This window comes from Lynx canadensis, chromosome F2 (genome assembly GCF_007474595.2).
Source record: "Lynx canadensis isolate LIC74 chromosome F2, mLynCan4.pri.v2, whole genome shotgun sequence".
Lineage (NCBI taxonomy): Eukaryota > Metazoa > Chordata > Mammalia > Carnivora > Felidae > Lynx > Lynx canadensis.
This window is the reverse complement of record NC_044320.2, coordinates 7,457,472-7,474,271: the sequence shown is the minus strand read 5'-3', so window position 1 is coordinate 7,474,271 and position 16,800 is coordinate 7,457,472. Positions and strand designations below refer to the sequence as shown.

The window sequence follows — 16,800 nt, the reverse complement described above, 5'->3', positions numbered from 1 at the left end:
CGTCTCCTCTGCTGCCACTCCCTTTGGGCTGAAGCCCTAACCCCACCCACAGCATCTGCCTTGCCTGGTTGCCGTCAGACCCCAAGCTGGCGGGACCGGGGCCTCTCCCCTGCCTGCCCCTTTCTTTGCTAGTCACGGTCACGTGGCTGCTTACTTCTTCTTGAAGCTTCTCTGGCTTCACTCACACTCCAGCTCTTCCTCCTCCCGTCCCAGGCTGCTTCCATCCCTCTCCTCTGCCGGGCCCCCTCCCCTGCCCTGGGTCTGACTGTCGGACCATCCCACGGCTCCGTCCTGGGTCGTCGTCCTCTCCTTACGTGACCTCATCCGCTTCCACGCCGTTAACCATCATCTTCACGGTAATGACTTCCAAATTTCTATCTCTGGCACTAACATCCTAAAGCCGCACGCTCGTACATCCTGCTCCTTGACATCTCTACTTAGATGACTAATGGGCACCTCAGCTCCAGACCGCAAAAAAGTCTTACTTTTCCCACCTTGGCTCCAAAGCTGCTCCTCCCTCCCTTTTTTTTTTTTTTTTTTTTTTGCCATTTCTGTGACTGTCACCATCTTCTCCCGGCTGCAGAAGCCCAGGTCCCGGGAATCATGTTGAGTGCATCTGAACGCTTCACCCCGCGCCCAGCCCACACGTGAGGCCAGTGGGCGCCCTCCCGAAGAGAGATCCTGAATCCGCCCGCTTCTCTCCCTCTCCCGGCTGCCACGTGAGCCCCCCACCCCTCCAGCTCCCTTAGCTTCTCGAAGCCATCCCCACTCGTCTCCATGGTGCCTCTATCACTTTCTAGGATCTAATCTGTTCTTTACACAGCACCTGAGTGCTCTTTCGAAAACGTAAATCAGATCTCATCACTCACCCACTGAAGGACTTCCAGAAATCCCCGATTGCACCTGCACTGAACATTTGCTATGCCTACCAAGTCTCTACGCGAGCTGGCCCCCGCCTCCCTCTGCCTCTGCCTTCATCCCACATGGCACTGCCTTCTCTCACATTTTGTTCACGGTGCCCTTCGATTTTCCTCCATCCCTCCCTCCCTTCCTTCCTTTCTTCCTCCTCTAAACACAAAGTCCATTTCCACCTGACAGCCTGTGTTAGTTTTCTGTTGCCATGTAGCAAATTGTCACAAACTTATCAGCACGCACAGTGGCTCCATAGCGCTGGCTGCCTCCGTCCCCTCCTTCCCAATTTGTCATGGGGAATCAGCCATCTTGGGGGTGTCAAGTGGGGACAGGACAGTCTAACAAAGGAAACTGGGAGGGAGCAAAAGAAAGCCATCTAGGACCTTTGTCCTGGCCCAGCCTCTTCAGCAAAAATAGGATCCTGCGGCTGATCAGGGGCTGGAAGTCACAGGGCTGTGGAGGACACAGGGAAATATACATGTTCCAGAAGGACAATAGCGCTGATCTGAAAGCCCCACGGTGAGGAGGAGTCACTCTTACCCTGTAATTGTCACCAGCCAGTGTCAGCTCGGGGCAGGGAGTCACTTTGGAGGGCCTGACAGGAGGAGGGCTGTCACATCCACGGGGATTCTTGCACACGGGTCAGTCTGGAAGTGGTGACAGGGCCAATCCTGCCACGGGCGCAGCTCTGTGCCAGCGGCTGGCAGGAGCAATGGCATGGGGAAGAGGCGGGAGGGAGACCAGCCTGCCTGGCGCCTTCGGGGGTCCCGCAGGGTGATGGGCGTGCCACCTAAGTCTCAGCCCCCGTGCTGGGTGATGTGCGGCTCTCTGACGTGCCCAGCTCCTGCTGGCCACCTGCCTGGAAGACACTTCTTCTCCCCTGTCCTTGGATAAGCCTGGCGGGTTCTTCTAGCCTTGGCTCAGATAATGTAGCCTCCAGAAAGCTTTCCTCTTCCTAGGAGAAGTGCCTCTCTATGATCGCATTTCCAAAACTTGCTTCTCTCTTACTACAGCATACTGGGCTGCGTATGCTTTCTGAACCCTCGGAGACCAGAGACTATGTCTCTGTTTTCCCATCCCTATTGCACCAACACCAAGCCCAACGCTTGGCAATTAGCAAGCACTCCCTTTGTGCTAATGTAACGAATCTCTGACCCAGCTCTCATGGGGAGCCTGACATACAGCCTGTGAAACCAGCATCGTAACCTTCACATTTCCAAGGAGGAACCGACATGACGGCTGTAACATAACTTGCCCAAGGGCGTGATGCTGATGAATCATAGAGCTTGGTTTTGAACCATTATTATTATATTGGTAGTTTCAATTTACTGAGCACCTACTGCGTGTCAGGCACTGTACTTGGTTCTTCATAGGGATCATCTCTTAGCCACCTTTGCATTAATCTTGGAAGTTATGTATTATTCTCATGGTATGGATGGAAGATTCGAGAATCGGGGAGGGTTATTACTTTCCCAAGATTATGATGGTGTAGTGATGAGAAGGGTCAGGGTCCAGGCGTGTGACCCCAACGCATTTCACTGTACATACCTGCTCCCAATCTACTAATGGGGGGCCAGGTGGATACAAAAAGGGAACAGTAGAAGATGTGGGTGATGAGTTCACACTATGACAGCTACGTGTCCTGTGATGTGAAGAAACAGAGCGTCAAATAATCTTTGCTGACAATGACTTGACCGTAGCTAATCATTAAAGGATGCATTCCTCAAGGGGGTTGGGTGGCCGCCACAAGAATAATGGAGATTCAGAGAAACAAAATTGGTCAGTGCGTCGGGCTGAGACATCATGCTTTCGGGAGAGAGTGTGAATGCTGTTTTGTTGTCGTTTCTCGTGGACTTTCTCTGCTGGAGTTTGGGCTACCAAGGGCAGGGCCTTCATTGTTTGTCCCCAGCATCTAGCACATGAATGGCCGACGGTAGACAATAAATAAGGTTTAGGGACACAGATGCACAATTAGCCACAGTCTTTCTGGTCACCAGAGAGGTGTCCTTTGGTCTGTTACCAAAATAGTCTAGTGGGTTTTTCCAAGTGGAGGTGAACTGCTTTTGACCTCTGGTAAACCATTCTATATTTGGTGGTGTTTTCCCATGCTCGATGTTGCTCAAGTAGCTTAAAAAAAGAGAGCTTTACTGAGGCATAATTGGCATTAGTGAACAGCACATATTTAAAGCATACAATCTGATAAGTTTTGACATATGTATACACTGGGAAACAATCACCACAACCAAGAGAGCAAGCATATGAATCACCCCAAACGTTTCTTTCTGCCCGTTTGTCATTTTTCTCTCCTGCTCCTTCCGGTCATCTTTCCCTTGCCAACCACGGATTTGCTGTCCGTTACTCTACATTAGTTTGCCTTTTCTCAATTTTTGCGTAAACAGATCATACAGTACGTGCTCTGTCTTGCCCGTCTTCCTTCGTGTAGCAGACTTGCTTTGAGATTCGCCCATGCTGTTGGGTGTATCAACAATTCATTCTTGTTCATCGCTGGGTGATATTTCATCGTATGAACGTACCACGATGCATTTATCCATTCAACTGTTGATGACCAAGCGTTTGGCTTGTTCCGGCTTTCAGCTATACAGGTCAAGCTGTGTAACGTCCACACACAAGTCCTTGCGTGAACCTATGCTGTCATCTGTCTTGGGTAAACACCTAGGAGTGGAGTGGCTGGGTCACATGGTGTGCATATGTTTAACTTTTTGAAAAAAACTGCCCACTGTTTCCCAAAGTGCTTGTGCCATTTTACAGCCTCACTAGCGGTGTGTGAACATTCCGTTCCCCCACCTCTTCACCAACCCCGGCAAGGGTCGATTCTCACAATTTTCTCCATTGGAATACAAGTGTAGGGGATCCCACTGTGGTGTTAATTTGCGTTTCCTTACTGACTGGTGCCGTTGGCCATCTTGTGACCATGAGGGTAGCTAGTAGGAGGGACATGCCATCAGAATGAAGATGAGGTGTTGGGAATAAGGGGAGATCTTGGGGTCCTTGATGAGGTCACTAGACTGTGACTTAACCAGGTCTGGAAAACCTACCTTGGGACTTTGGTTATCTGGATGGATACACTTCCTCGTTGCCTGTGCTGTCGTGATTCTGTTCCTTGTAGCAGGAAGAACTGTCACTGGTTCGCTGGGTTGAGCCAGCCTCACGCTCCACATCTGGAAAGCACGGAAACAGCGCTGGCCTTCAGTGTCCCTGGTGAAATGTCATCCTGGGGAACGTCATTTTTTTTTTTTTTAAGTGTATTTATTTTTGAGAGAATACAAGCAGGGGAGGGGCAAAGAGATAGGGAAACAGAAGATCTGAAACAGGCTCTGGGCTGTCAGCACAGAGCCCGATGGCGGGGCTTGAACTCACCAACCGCGAGATCATGACCTGAACCGAAGTCAGACGCTGAACTGACTGAGCCACCCAGGCGCCCCCTATGACGAGCGTCAATCCTTAGATTCTGGTAGCCCTCTTCAGCCCCCTCTCCTACATTCTGCCATCATATATCTTCACTCTGCCAAATTGTGGCATTATCTTTGTTTTATAGATGAAGAGACTGGTATTTCATTCACATCAAGATGTAACAGCTTTGAGATAACAGCTTCTCGTCTGACTCTGACCGGGGTGTTTTTTTGGAGCCACAGTCAAAGCTCTGGTGGAGAGACTTCCAGCATGAGCCTGCAGGGGAGGTGGAATTTGAGGGAAAATAGGATTATTTGTGAGTCCTTGAGAACAATTATCGAGGACGTTGTGTATCATGCTATAAAGGTGGCCGGTGGGGGGGGGGGGGGGGCCAGGAATCATGGGGAGTCTCCCAGCCCCTTTTAGGCTCTGTGGAGAATGATTTTTTTTGTAATGTTTTAGACTGTAATTTCACAGAAAGCCTGAGGATCTGGGTCAGAGAAGAGGTTGCCTCTGATTTGGGGAGAGGCAGTCCAGTCTGACCATGCCTCCTTTGTGACGATATTGCCAGCACCCATGAAGGGGCTCTGGGGTGAGGGGGTTTAGGGACACAAATGCACAGATGCGCCAATGCTCAAGGTTCCGCAGTTGCAGACCTTGAGTCAAGGACTCGTGTGCAGGTGATTTATTAGGAAAACGCTCCCAGGAGAAGCCAGTAAAGGAGTCAGGAGGCAAGCCTGCCTGGGAAGGGAAGGAACCAAGTAAAGGCATAATTTCAGCAAAGTCCTGAGGAGGGCACCACAGCCTGACCCCTGGTGCAGCTCTGGAGAGGGAGGGTGACTGCCCTGGAGGGCTCTACCCTGACACCCCCTCCCCCCCCCATCCTGGCTGAGGGCCACCTGCGGGGAGGCACGCACTCAGGCACTTGCCGTCGTCCTTGCGCTCTGGGTAACGTTCTCCAGCACACTGAGCAGGGTCCTCAGTGAACAGTTTCAGGTTTGAGGTTGAAATCAAAAAGCACAAGAAGCCAGGGAAGGGGGAGGGGCACCGGAAGGAGATCTGGGCGGACCCCCTCCTGGGGGGGGGGTCAGAAAACTGGGAGAGACGTGCCCCACTCCCCTTGCAGGTGTGAGGTGACAATTCAAGGACAGCTGCACCTGGAAGGTCGAGGTCAGTGTCTGAGCCTTGGCCCTCTCCCTCCGGAATAGACCTTGGGCCAGTTTTTAATCTGAGCCTCAGTCCCTTATCTGTCAAATGGGGACAGACACATTCACCTCCTGGGGCTGCCATGAGTATTAAGTCAGATTAAGAGCCATACGAGCCATTGTTTAAATGTTAGGTATTAATGTGTTCCAAGCAAAAGACATCCTTCCTGTGATGTTTGTGACCATTTCCGGGGGGAACGTCTGGGTGAAGGGGGTGTATTCTGATTTGGAGCAGACTCAGAGAGGTGCACAGTATGGGAGAAAGGAAATGCAGACACTGGCTCAAGTCACGTGGCCAGAAGAGCTGGGGTTGAGCGTGCAGCTCAAGTCCCTCTTTATGTCTGTGCTTTTCCATGACACGGGGGGACTCGGGTCTGGGCTGGGCCCGGTCGGCTGTCAGCACACCGATGAGCCAGAGAAGACCGTGATCCCGGGAGTCCTGTTCTTGTCTACACCTGACGTGTCCTTAGGCCCAATCAAAGTGGGGGGAAAAAAAATCATTCAGGGCAAAGGAGAGAGGGCCTGGATGGGACGCAGTGAGTGTGACAGATGGCCTCGCCCGGGTCGCATCTGTGAAGCACACGCCTTCCCGAGAAGGCTGCCGAGTTCTGAGAGGGGGATTCCCTGGGGGGTCGGCCAGCTGTGGGCATCAGCGGCTGTAACAGCCAGCTGACCTTTGCAGGGAGCCCATCAGTTAGTGCAGGACGCGCCCACCCTGGCTCCCCTGCCCCGGGTGAGCGTCCTGCCTCTGGGGTGTGCAGGAGGCAGAGCCCGTGCTGCGCTGGCGGGGGGAGCCCAGCACGAGCAGGGGGGCCCAGGGAAGGACTGGAAGAGGCCGTGCTCCGCATCCGGAGGACTGTGTGTAGGTCCAGATACCCAGGGGCAGGGCCGAGCAGATCAGGAGAGCCCCAGGAGGAAGGGTTAGGGCCTTTCTACTCTCTCATTACTTGAGACCCAGCAGGTGTCTTTGCCCTTCAGGGAACATTCCCTCCGCACAGAGAAGGAAAAGGGATTTTAGGGGCTAAGGGAAAGCTACCATCACCTAATGATGCTGGTGCAAACGTATCTATTTTTTCAGGGCGGGGTTTCTCCCCCTCCTTGGAGGGAACTAGCTTTGACCTATAAAACAGGGACTGAGTTTGTGGGTGTGCATGGAGAGGATTTGCAGAGGGGCACGACGACGGAGGAGGGGGAGAGAAGTGGACAGAGAGAGTGGCAGAGGCCAGATGGCAAGGACCGGGATGATATAAAGGTACTTGTCTTGGCGGGTGTTGGGGGGGGAGCTGACCATCTGCGTGGGGAGGCCCGGAGAGGGGGCTGGGGTCTCAGGCGGGTAGGCCCAGCCCGGGGCGAATTCACCGCAGGGACTCTCAATTTAGCTTGAAGGGAGGGGCCCAGAAGACCCCAGGAGAATATTGCTAAGAGCAGCTTCGTAAATTTGATTTCCTGAATGGTTCGGCAAATGTCACAATTTCTTGAAATGTCACACACCCCAACATTTTGTAAAGGCACTCCCTGTCCTTTCACTGTGCATCAGCTGAGAGAGAGAGCAAGTTAGAGGCAGGTATCACACGTCAGAAGCCACCCGGGCTCTGGACCTGGCCTGAGGCTCGGGGCGACTGAGTCTGGGCAACCTTGGACTAGCTGTTTAGTTTCTCTCAATCTGCTTTATCCTCAGCACCGGGCTTCATGAAGAGACACCTTGGGTGTAGCTACGAGAAGTGAGGTTGTCGGTTAGGTCCGCCGGCTCCCTGGGAGGGGATTATTCCTCCTTGGGGTTTTGTGGGTTCTGTCCTTATTGCCCCCAGCCCAGGGGGAAGCACGAGACAGAGCAAAACGGAGGCCAAGGCTGGAACACTGAGGCACCGTGCAATGTGTGTCTTCACTTGTCTCCGCGGTTGGGGTTCTGACTCCGTGTACCCACGGAAACCAGAGGTCGAAAGACAAAGTACAACTCTGTGACTTTAGGCAAACCCTGTATAATTTTGGAAATAGTTTCTAGCATCCGTTAAACTGATCTGGGAATATAGCTTCTAACTGAGGCCACAGCTGGTCTTCCTATCCCTCTCCCCTGAACTGAAGAAAATCAGGCCTTCAGAGGAACTGAGTCCCGACGTGTGTGCCCTTTGGGGGGCCAGGCAGAGAACCCACCCGGGGCCGGCCGCCTCGGGGACGGGGGCCTGTTCATAGGCCCCCTTGCTGGCTGCCGTCACTTGGTTCCCTCAGTGTCCAGACAGAGGGTTAGGGGTTGGGGTCTAAGTCATTTTCTTCTCAAGAGGCTCTTAGGTCCTTAGGTCAATGTTCCCGTGTCCCTAGAGGACCATGGCGGCTTTCATTAAGGTAAAAAGCCCCCGTGTGCCCTTCCCCGAATGTGGTTCCTACTTGTTCTGTGTGCATGTAATTCAAACGGCCACTGACATGGTTTATCCAAGTTGGTCGTGTTCACTCTAAAAATAGAGAAAAGCAGCAGACAACTCTCAAACACTAACAGCTTCTAACATTTGCACTTCAAGCCAAAAAACAGACAAAGACGCGGAGGTGCCCCCGTCAGACCCCGGGCCGCATCAGCTCTACAGGACTTTGGCCGGGAAGGGGCCACAGGAGGATCTGGAGGACAGAGAACCGACGTCTGGAGGGAGACCCAGGTGGGATGGGTGTGCCCCGAGGTTGGCTTCCTCTGCGGCAATTCTCAGAGGTGTAAACGCTCGCTTTTGTCCAAAATGGAGGGTTCGGGGAAGTACGCGCTTTGGTGCTGACGGCAGGGGGGCTGGGGGAGAAGGACCTGTAGTAGTCCGTGACCCCTGTATCTTCCACCTGACTGATCCGCCTGGGTCCACTCATCCCCAAAGCCCGAGCCAGCCCTGCACCTTCCGGGCATAGGGGCCCGTGAACACCCTTTCCGTGTACCTCGCTTGGGTTGAGTTCATTTTCTGTGCAACTGGAATTTTTTGAATCATTTACTTATTTAATGTTTATCTTTATTTATTTTTGGGAGAGACAGGGCGCAAGTGGAGGGAGGGGTAGAGAGAGAGGGAGACACGGAATTGGAAGCAGGCTCCAGGCTCCGAGCTGTCAGCACAGAGCCCGACGTGGGGCTCGAACCCACAAATCCGTGAGATCATGACCTGAGCCGAAGTCAGACGCTTAACCGACCAAGCCACCCAGGCGCCCCTGTTCTAATCATTTAGAAACGACTGTAGAGTGCAGGGAGGGTATAAGGGGGCTTCGTGGTGGTGGTGGGGGGTGTCCGTCTTTGGGTGCAAACAGCACACAATTCTGGGAACATGGAGTTCATTTCCAATCTCCCCAAGTCCCAGCGGGGGCTCCCTGGGGAAGCCAGTGCCATGGTAGAGCCTCAGTTTCCCCCTTTGTACAGTAAAGGAAATACCGGTAGTGCTGGGGGTCCGATGAAATGACACGTGTGAGTGAGCCGTGTGCCCGCACAAGCACTGACCCAGCGGGCTCTGCAATTTCCTTCCCGGTAATACCTGCTGTTTTCCATCCTGTTTCCTCCCGTGGTAATAATGGTGATTACACCTGACACACTGGAGTTTTACTCACCTCAGAATGCTATCATAGGCAGTGTCTTGTTTTCTTCCAGTGCATTTCCTTTTGGATTCAGGGGGCCGCTGTGCCGAGGGCAAGTGGCTGGGGAGACGTGGAACCGACGCTTAAAATCATCTGTTCTGGGCCAGGCTTGGGGCACCCTTGAGCTCGTTTAATTGTCTCAACGACCTTGCGAGGCTGAGACGGCCATTGCCGTCTCTAGATGGGAAACTGGCTTTCTGCGAGGTTCGCAGCCTGGGGTCCTACCGCTGGAGGAGGGTGGAGCCTGGGTTCCAGTCCAGACTGGGATGGTACCAAAGGCTCACCTGCTCTGGGAGCCTCTGGGCTTCACCCTGAGGGAGCCCCTGGCAGTGTATCAGGAGAATGATCACCCTCTGCTCTGTCTTCAGCCCCACCGGGCCCCCTCCCTGGTGCTCCGATGTGGGGTTTGCATTCCTCCTCCTCCTCCTCCTCCTCCTCCTCCTCCTCCTCCTCCTCGCCTCCACCTGTGTGTGTCTCCTGTGTGCCTTCCCGGAGGCGGTGGGAACGGCCCAGGCTCTGGCTAATTCAGGCTTTCTTTTCTGAGTTTAGACCCTGGCAAATCTGCTTCCTCTTCCTCCCACCTCTCAGGAAGCCTGCTTAAAAGCAGTTGAGTTGACAAGTCAGAAGAGAAGACGAGTCAGGCAGCAGCCAAGTCTCCCTGGCAGCTCCTGAGGGGCTCGCAGCCGCACGGCTGTCTATACCTGTAAGAACACCACATACTATCCAATGGGTTTTTTTTTTTTTTCGTTTTGTTTTGTTTCTTAAAAGAAGGGCTTAAACAAGCCCCCGCACATCCTCTTCTTAAATGGCATAAAATTATAAATGGATAAACTTCCCTTGGGGGATATGTTGGTGGAGTCTCTTCTGTACTATTCATATCAGGACCATTTTTCTAGGTTGGGAAGTGGCCTCCACCATATATAGATATACACAACAGATATTCTAATATTTTATGTACATGTACTGTATCACCTGACTACACACTGGGCATTGTGGAAGATATTGGGGAAACGAAACGGAGTAAGATTCAACTCCTGCCTTTAAGTGGCTGCTAGTTCCTGGGGCTGTGGATTAAGAGACCACGAAAGTAAGTGGGAGCTGCTAGTGAAGAAAGTTCTGAGGGTCATACAGGGCACCGTGGGAGCACAGAGGACAGGCGAGGGTGTCCCCCTGCCCTGGAAGGGAGCCTGGGGGAAGTGGCATCTAAGCAGCAAGAGCATGAGAATCAGGACACAGACAGGTGCGGGGCTTGGGGCAGGAGGAGAGAGAGAGGGTTATTGTAGAAGAGGCAGTCTGTCCAAAGCTCAGAGACAAGAAGCACATTGCTCCGGGGAGACCTGGAAATACCTTGATTGGTTTTCAATGTATCACTCTTTCTAAATAGGGGTGATACTGACTCTGGGAACTTTGTGGTTAAGTGTGTATGGAAGGCAATGGGATGATGCTATCAGCCAGCAACTTGATGGCATCTGGCAATTTGCAAATGCTTTTGCTTCTGATACCCCGCTGGGGTCTCCCAACCAGGAGGGGTGTGTGTGTGTATGTGTGTGTGTGTGTCTGATCTTGTTCTAGTTCTAGCTTTACGCCTGGGAAAACCAAGGCTTCGAAGAGGGCCGTGTCCTTTCTGAGCTTACAAGTGGGTTGCCTCACACTTTATATTGGTTTTTAATTGCACAACAAATGAGCACACATTTGGCAGCTGTAAACCACAGATGTTTTTTTTATCTTCATGGTTTCTAATGGCTCAGGAGGCTGGGGCACAGCTTGGCCGGTACTCTGCTTCAGGATCTCACCAGGCTGCAATCCACGGGCCGACTGGGCTGCACTCTCATCTGAAGGTCTGACTGGAGAAAGATCTACTTCCAAGCTCTCAGAGTTGTTGACAGAGTTCATTTTCTTGAAACGGCAGGAGTCACAGTAGCTGGCTGGTTTGAAGTCAGCAAGGAGAACAACACCCTACAGGGGAATCTGCTGGCAAGACAGAGTTCTATGTGATGTAACACCGTCACAGTGGCATCCATCCCCTTTGCCATGTTTCGTTGGTAGGAAGAGGTCCCGCCTGTATTCAAGGGGGAGGATATTACATGAAGGCATGAGCGCCAGGAGGTGGGGGTGGTGGGACTTCCTTCAAGCCTGTCCCCACACACTTGTAGCCTTTGCCCACCGGTGCTCCCTCCCCTGGCTCTGACAAGTCCCGCCTACCCTCCAAACCACAGCTCAGATGTGTCCCGCTTCCCTTGGGAGGCCTCCCGGAATGCCTCTTGCTCCTTCCACATGCTGCTGCCCTCCTCTCCCCGCCTGGACCGCAGCGGTCACTGTGAGGTATTGAACCCTCACCCCTGATTTGCAAGCCTCTTTCCCTCCAGGTGGGAACCAGAACTCCCCACTTTTGCATCCTTGGCGCCCAATGCATCGTGGGTGCTCAGCAAGTATTTATAAGGAAACAAACTGATGAATGGAGCGATGGGCTTCGAGCCCCGAGTCTATTCAGGAACTTGAGCGCAACTTCGGGCCTCATTCCATCATACCTCTCCATTTTCTCAATAACCCAAGACCGAAACCAAATTAGCACTGTGCATATTCCTGTTGGAACCAATTCGGTTTAAAGGACCAGCTCCCCCTAGGACAGATGGATGATAACACACAGCATTTTAATCAGGTTTTTTTAATTTTCCAAAGCACTATCATATTCAATATTCCCACTAATTCCTTCCATATCCAATTGGGCTTGGTCTCCTTACATACACCATAAGTAACTGGGGTTTGGAGAGATGAGCTAATTTGCTTAAAACTCTGCAGACCGGGGCACCGGGTGGCTCAGTCGGTTGAGCGTCTGACTTAGGTTCAGGTAATGATCTTGCGGTTTGTGAGTTCAAGCCCCGCGTCAGGCTCTGTGCTGACAGTTCAGAGCCTGGAACCTACTTTGGATTTTGTGTCTCCTTCTCTCTCTGCCCCTCCCCATTCTCTCTCTCTCTCTCAAAAATAAATAAACATTAAAAAAATAAAAACCCTATGCAGATAAAACAATTGCAAGGCTATGACTCGATGCAGGGCCGCTGATTCCCATCGTCCAGCACGTGTTTACCACGGGTCAACGCTGTGTCTGTCAGACCTCCCTGGGAATGGGGACGTCAACAGGATTGCCATCGTACCCACGGACAGTTCGCGCTGCCATGACGGAAGCAGAGAGCTGAGATTGTAAATATAAAATGGGTTCACAACAGCACTGATAGAGTTGTGTGCAATAAGTTTTGGGGAACTAAGAGGAGAAATATATCGCACGGGGTGTGGGGGACGAGGGTCCTCAAAGTGTGCACAGGAAGTCACTAGGAAGTAGCAGGCAAGGAGAGAAGGAAGAACGTTCTTTTTAAAAACTTTTTTGATGTTTGTTTATTTTTGAGAGACAGAGTGAGCAGGGGAGGGGCAGAGAGAGGGGGAGACGCAGAATCCCAAGCAGGGTCCAGGCTCTGAGCTGTCAGCACGGAGCCAGACACGGGGCTGGAACTCACGAACCGCGGGATCACGAGCTGAGGCGAAGTTGGACGCTTCACCGACTGAGCCCCCCAGGCGCCCCAAGCACATTCTCGACAGAGAAGAGCCAACGCAAAGCCTGCAGAGGAGAAGGTCAGGATGGCACATCAGATTGCCTTATGAGCAGCGCACAGTGCATTTGAGGCCGGGGCCAGGAAGGGCGCGTAAGGGCACCCTCTCTCCTCTCTCCTGTGCTCCCGTTTCTAGAGCATGTACCTCTCCTCAAGGGCTCCTCCCTCTGCTTGTTTTCTGGAACCTGCTTCTCACAACTTCACTCTGCCGTGTTTCCTAGTTCTTCCTCATTGTCAGCCGGTCCCTCGTTCTCAGGGACCCCCCACTCGGCATCCCCACCGGCCTCAACCCCCATCGCTCTCCGGGACCCCCGCCCCCCGGGATCAGGCCGGCAGCGGCCTCACAGTGTGCAGCTCGCTGAACACTCACAGAGCCCTATCCCCTGTGACCGCTCATCAGGCCGTGGGGTCCCTTGGCCCTGCTTCCTCACATCACACTTCCCGTTGTTGGCCCACATTTCCAGCTGCTCGCTACTGCCCCCTTTGTTGTGGGCCTCCCACTGCTGGTACGAATCCTTCAGGGTTTTGTCTTCTGCCGTCTTCTCTTCTCTTCATCTGAGAAAGAGGGAAAGGCTGCCAGTGCAAAGGCCCTGCGGTGCCAAGGATCTTGTTGTGTTTGATGAGTTAGAGGAGGCCTGTGTGATGATGAAAGGGGCTCTCCTGGCTGATGTGGGCAGAAGCCAGGCAGTGAAGGGCCTTGCAGGTCATTCATAAGAATGACATTTATTTGCTGTAAGTAGAAGTCTTTAAAGAGCAGTAAATGGGAATGACACGATTCTCTTTGCATATCTCAGAGATTGCCTGGATTCTGCTGAGGAAACTAGACAGGAGAAGGACAAGAGTGGCGGCAGAGAAACCAGATGGTATAATTTTAAAGAAATACATGACAGTATTTGCTGATGATGAATTAAATGTGGGGAGAGTCAACAGAGAGCATCTTCCCTTTTTAATTTACTTATTTTGAGAGATAGAGAGAGGATGCAAGTAGGAGAGGGGCAGAGAGAGAGAGAGAGAGAGAGAGAATCCCACGAGGTCCCGCACTACCAGCACAGAGTGCAACGTGGGGCTCGAACTCATGAGCTGCCAGATCGTGACCTGAACCGAAGTCAAGAGTCAGACACTTAACCGACCGAGCCACCCCGGCGCCCCTCAACAGAGAGGCTCTTAAGGTCCCTTCTGACACGGTCAGTCCCTCTGTTCTTCTGTTAATTGTACAAACACTTTCCTTCTCTTTGTTAAGCACGAGGCCAAGACTGAGGCCTGACAGATTTGTCCAGTAAGGCTACAGCGATCCCTGTTTAGATGGAGCCGGTTCGTTATGCACGTAGACAGTGGAAGGAAGACAACCCAACGGTACCAGCTCCCCAGGTCCTCGTCCCACACCCCGAAAGGAGAATGTCGAAGCCACCGGGGCCAGAGGACCATGCAGCACAAGTTGTGGGACGGGCCTGCTGAATGCAGCTGTGTGGTTTTACAGTCTCTTCTACCCTTGGGGATGGGGGTGTGGAAAGCGTCATACCTCATCAGAACTCCAGAGGTCAGGAGAAAGTCTTTCCTGACTGGGGACGTGGTAAGGGGGTAGGGATGGATTTGTAGTGGCTCCTTATATTCTGGGAGGATCACGAAGTGTTCTACCAAGACTCAGATTGGCGACGGTTTGAGGCTTTGTCTTCCAGGTTCATGTGGATACGTGTCAGGTCACCAGGCATCCGGGAAGAGCCCGTCTTCCTTAGTGCCACTTGTTGATTGCAAACACACATGTCACTTACTGTGACCACTTACTGTGTTCTAAGTATTTTATACATATTAACTCACACATGTAATGTTCACAACAATCCTCTGAGGTAGGTGCTATTTTTGTCTCGATTTCTCAGGGGAGGACCCTGAGCCACACAGAGGTAAGCACCTAGCCCAAGCTAGTAAGAGATGGGACTGGAAATTAATTTGAACCCATGAGGACAGGCATCGCGTCCATTTTGCCCACCGTGCTCCCCAGGGGCTAGAATGTATGGTGCATAAAAAGAACTCAACTCAGGGGCGCCTGGGTGGCTCAGTCGGTTGAGCGTCCGACTTCGGCTCAGGTCACGATCTCGAGGTCCGCGAGTTCGAGCCCCGCGTCGGGCTCTGGGCTGATGGCTCAGAGCCTGGAGCCTGCTTCCGATTCTGTGTCTCCCTCTCTCTCTGCCCCTCCCCCGTTCGTGCTCTGTCTCTCTCTGTCTCAAAAATAAATAAAAACGTTTAAAAAAAATTAAAAAAAAAAAAAAGAACTCAACTCATATCCAGGAACAGATTGAAGACCAAGGCGAAAAAATGGAGATTTAGGGCTGATGGATGTAGGGCATGAAGGGATTGGAGGGGTCAAGGGTAACTCCTTACTTTCTCCCTTGGTGATTAGGGTGTTTGTGGGGCCACCGATCGAGTTGGGTGTTAGGAGGAAGAACAAATCTGAGGGGCAGGTAAGGAACTCACTCTCAGACACTTTGATTTAAAGATGTCTGCAGACCACCTGGGTGGTGACGCTCAGCAAATTATTGAGAAAATAAAGAAAAATGAGATACATTGCCTTCCTTCCAGACAGTCAGAGAAGTAGCAGAGACATAATCGCAATTCGACGGTGCAATGATGTTGGGGGGAGAAGAGGAGGAAGGTGAGGACAAGCAGAGTGAGCCTCACGTCGCGTGTAATCCTTTATCATCCTCCCCCAATGCTTCTTCACCGTGTCTGGGAGGAAGTGGAGTCATTGATCAGGTCCCCGGGGGACTATTCTGGTCTTGACACTTGAGCGGTGGGGTGTCGGGAATTGAATCTATTCTGGATAATAGTTCTTCCCTGATTGTTCTCCCAACGAGGCGATGTTTCAGCTCTGTCATACCGGATCTCCTTAGTTTTTGAATAGTCTCCCCATAATAACCTGCTTTCCTTAATCACCTTAAAAGGCTGTTCATCTAGCCCCTGGCTGATGTCGATGTGATTGTGGTAGTCAGTGTACGATGAGGGTGGCTGTGGGGGGGGGGGCAAGAGGCCCACTGAGGCACAGATGGAGACGGTCCTTGAAGGATCCCTGGGTGGGCGACAGTTGTCATAAGAGATCAGACCTCCAGGGACAAGAGAGGCCTTGGAGGATAAACTGTCTGAAATTAGGGTGAGGATTGCACGCGCGTGTATGCCTGCCGTCCTTCCTGTGTTCTTTTCCATCCTTTTCAAAGGAGGTGGGTTTTTAGGACAGGCGATTTGGAAATGGGGAGGGAGCTTGGAATAGTTAAAATGGGTAGACACAGACCGTTCCTATGGATCAGGCTTCAGAAGCTCTATTTCTGTCTCTGTGTTGGTTCCTTGCCTCTGGGAAGATCACAAATTCTCCCCTGTTACTGCAGGCCTGATGACTATTTATCTTTACATATCACCCTGGCGACCCCGGGGACATCATCTGATAAGTGGGAATAACGTTTCCACTAATGTACAGAGTTCCAAGTTCTGCCACACAGGAAACCTGTGGGGTGAACTGCCGTCTATCCGATTTTATTGCTTTAGAGATTGGAGGCTCAGGGTTGACAAGACCTCCAGGATCATACAGCCAGTGTAGGTGCAGAATCAGAGCTGGTTCCCAGATTTCTGGATTCCCGGTCCAAAGCCTATTTCCACCACGCCGTAGTGCTTTGGGGTCTGCTCGCTGACGAAGCCCTCCCTCCCCTCTGCCTCCACATTTTCTCTTTCCTTGACCTCCAGGGCTTGTTTATCTGAGCGGGTAGGTCAAGTGTCTGATACGCGGTGTGGCGCTTAAATGACACAGGAAGCCCTTCCCCGTGCCCACATGCAAATTTGCCCGCGACGACCTGACACGTGGGCAGGTCTCATTCACACTGCGTGACAACCGGGAGACAAATGCACGTCCGAACCATGCCCAGGAAAGGCGAAAAGAACACTGGAAAGGAAGTCAGCAGGCCCGGATCCAGGCTTGTTTCTTCCCCGGTTCTAACTGTATTTGTAAGCCAGGGAATCTCCCTGGGGCTCAGTGTCCTTGTCTGTCAATTAGGAAAGCCGCCCTGCCCGTCGCCCAGGCATGTGAAAGAGTTGGGTAATGT

General features: G+C 52.3%; 1 long non-coding RNA gene across 1 annotated transcript; it reads left to right on the top strand.

The window, feature by feature from the left end:
- The first annotated feature begins 8,047 nt into the window (after positions 1–8,047).
- LOC115506436 lies at positions 8,048–11,955 on the top strand. The gene is made up of 3 exons (XR_004343180.1): positions 8,048–8,173; positions 9,705–9,819; positions 10,865–11,955. It is a non-coding gene; the product is annotated as an uncharacterized LOC115506436 (long non-coding RNA).
- Positions 11,956–16,800: the final 4,845 nt, after the last annotated feature.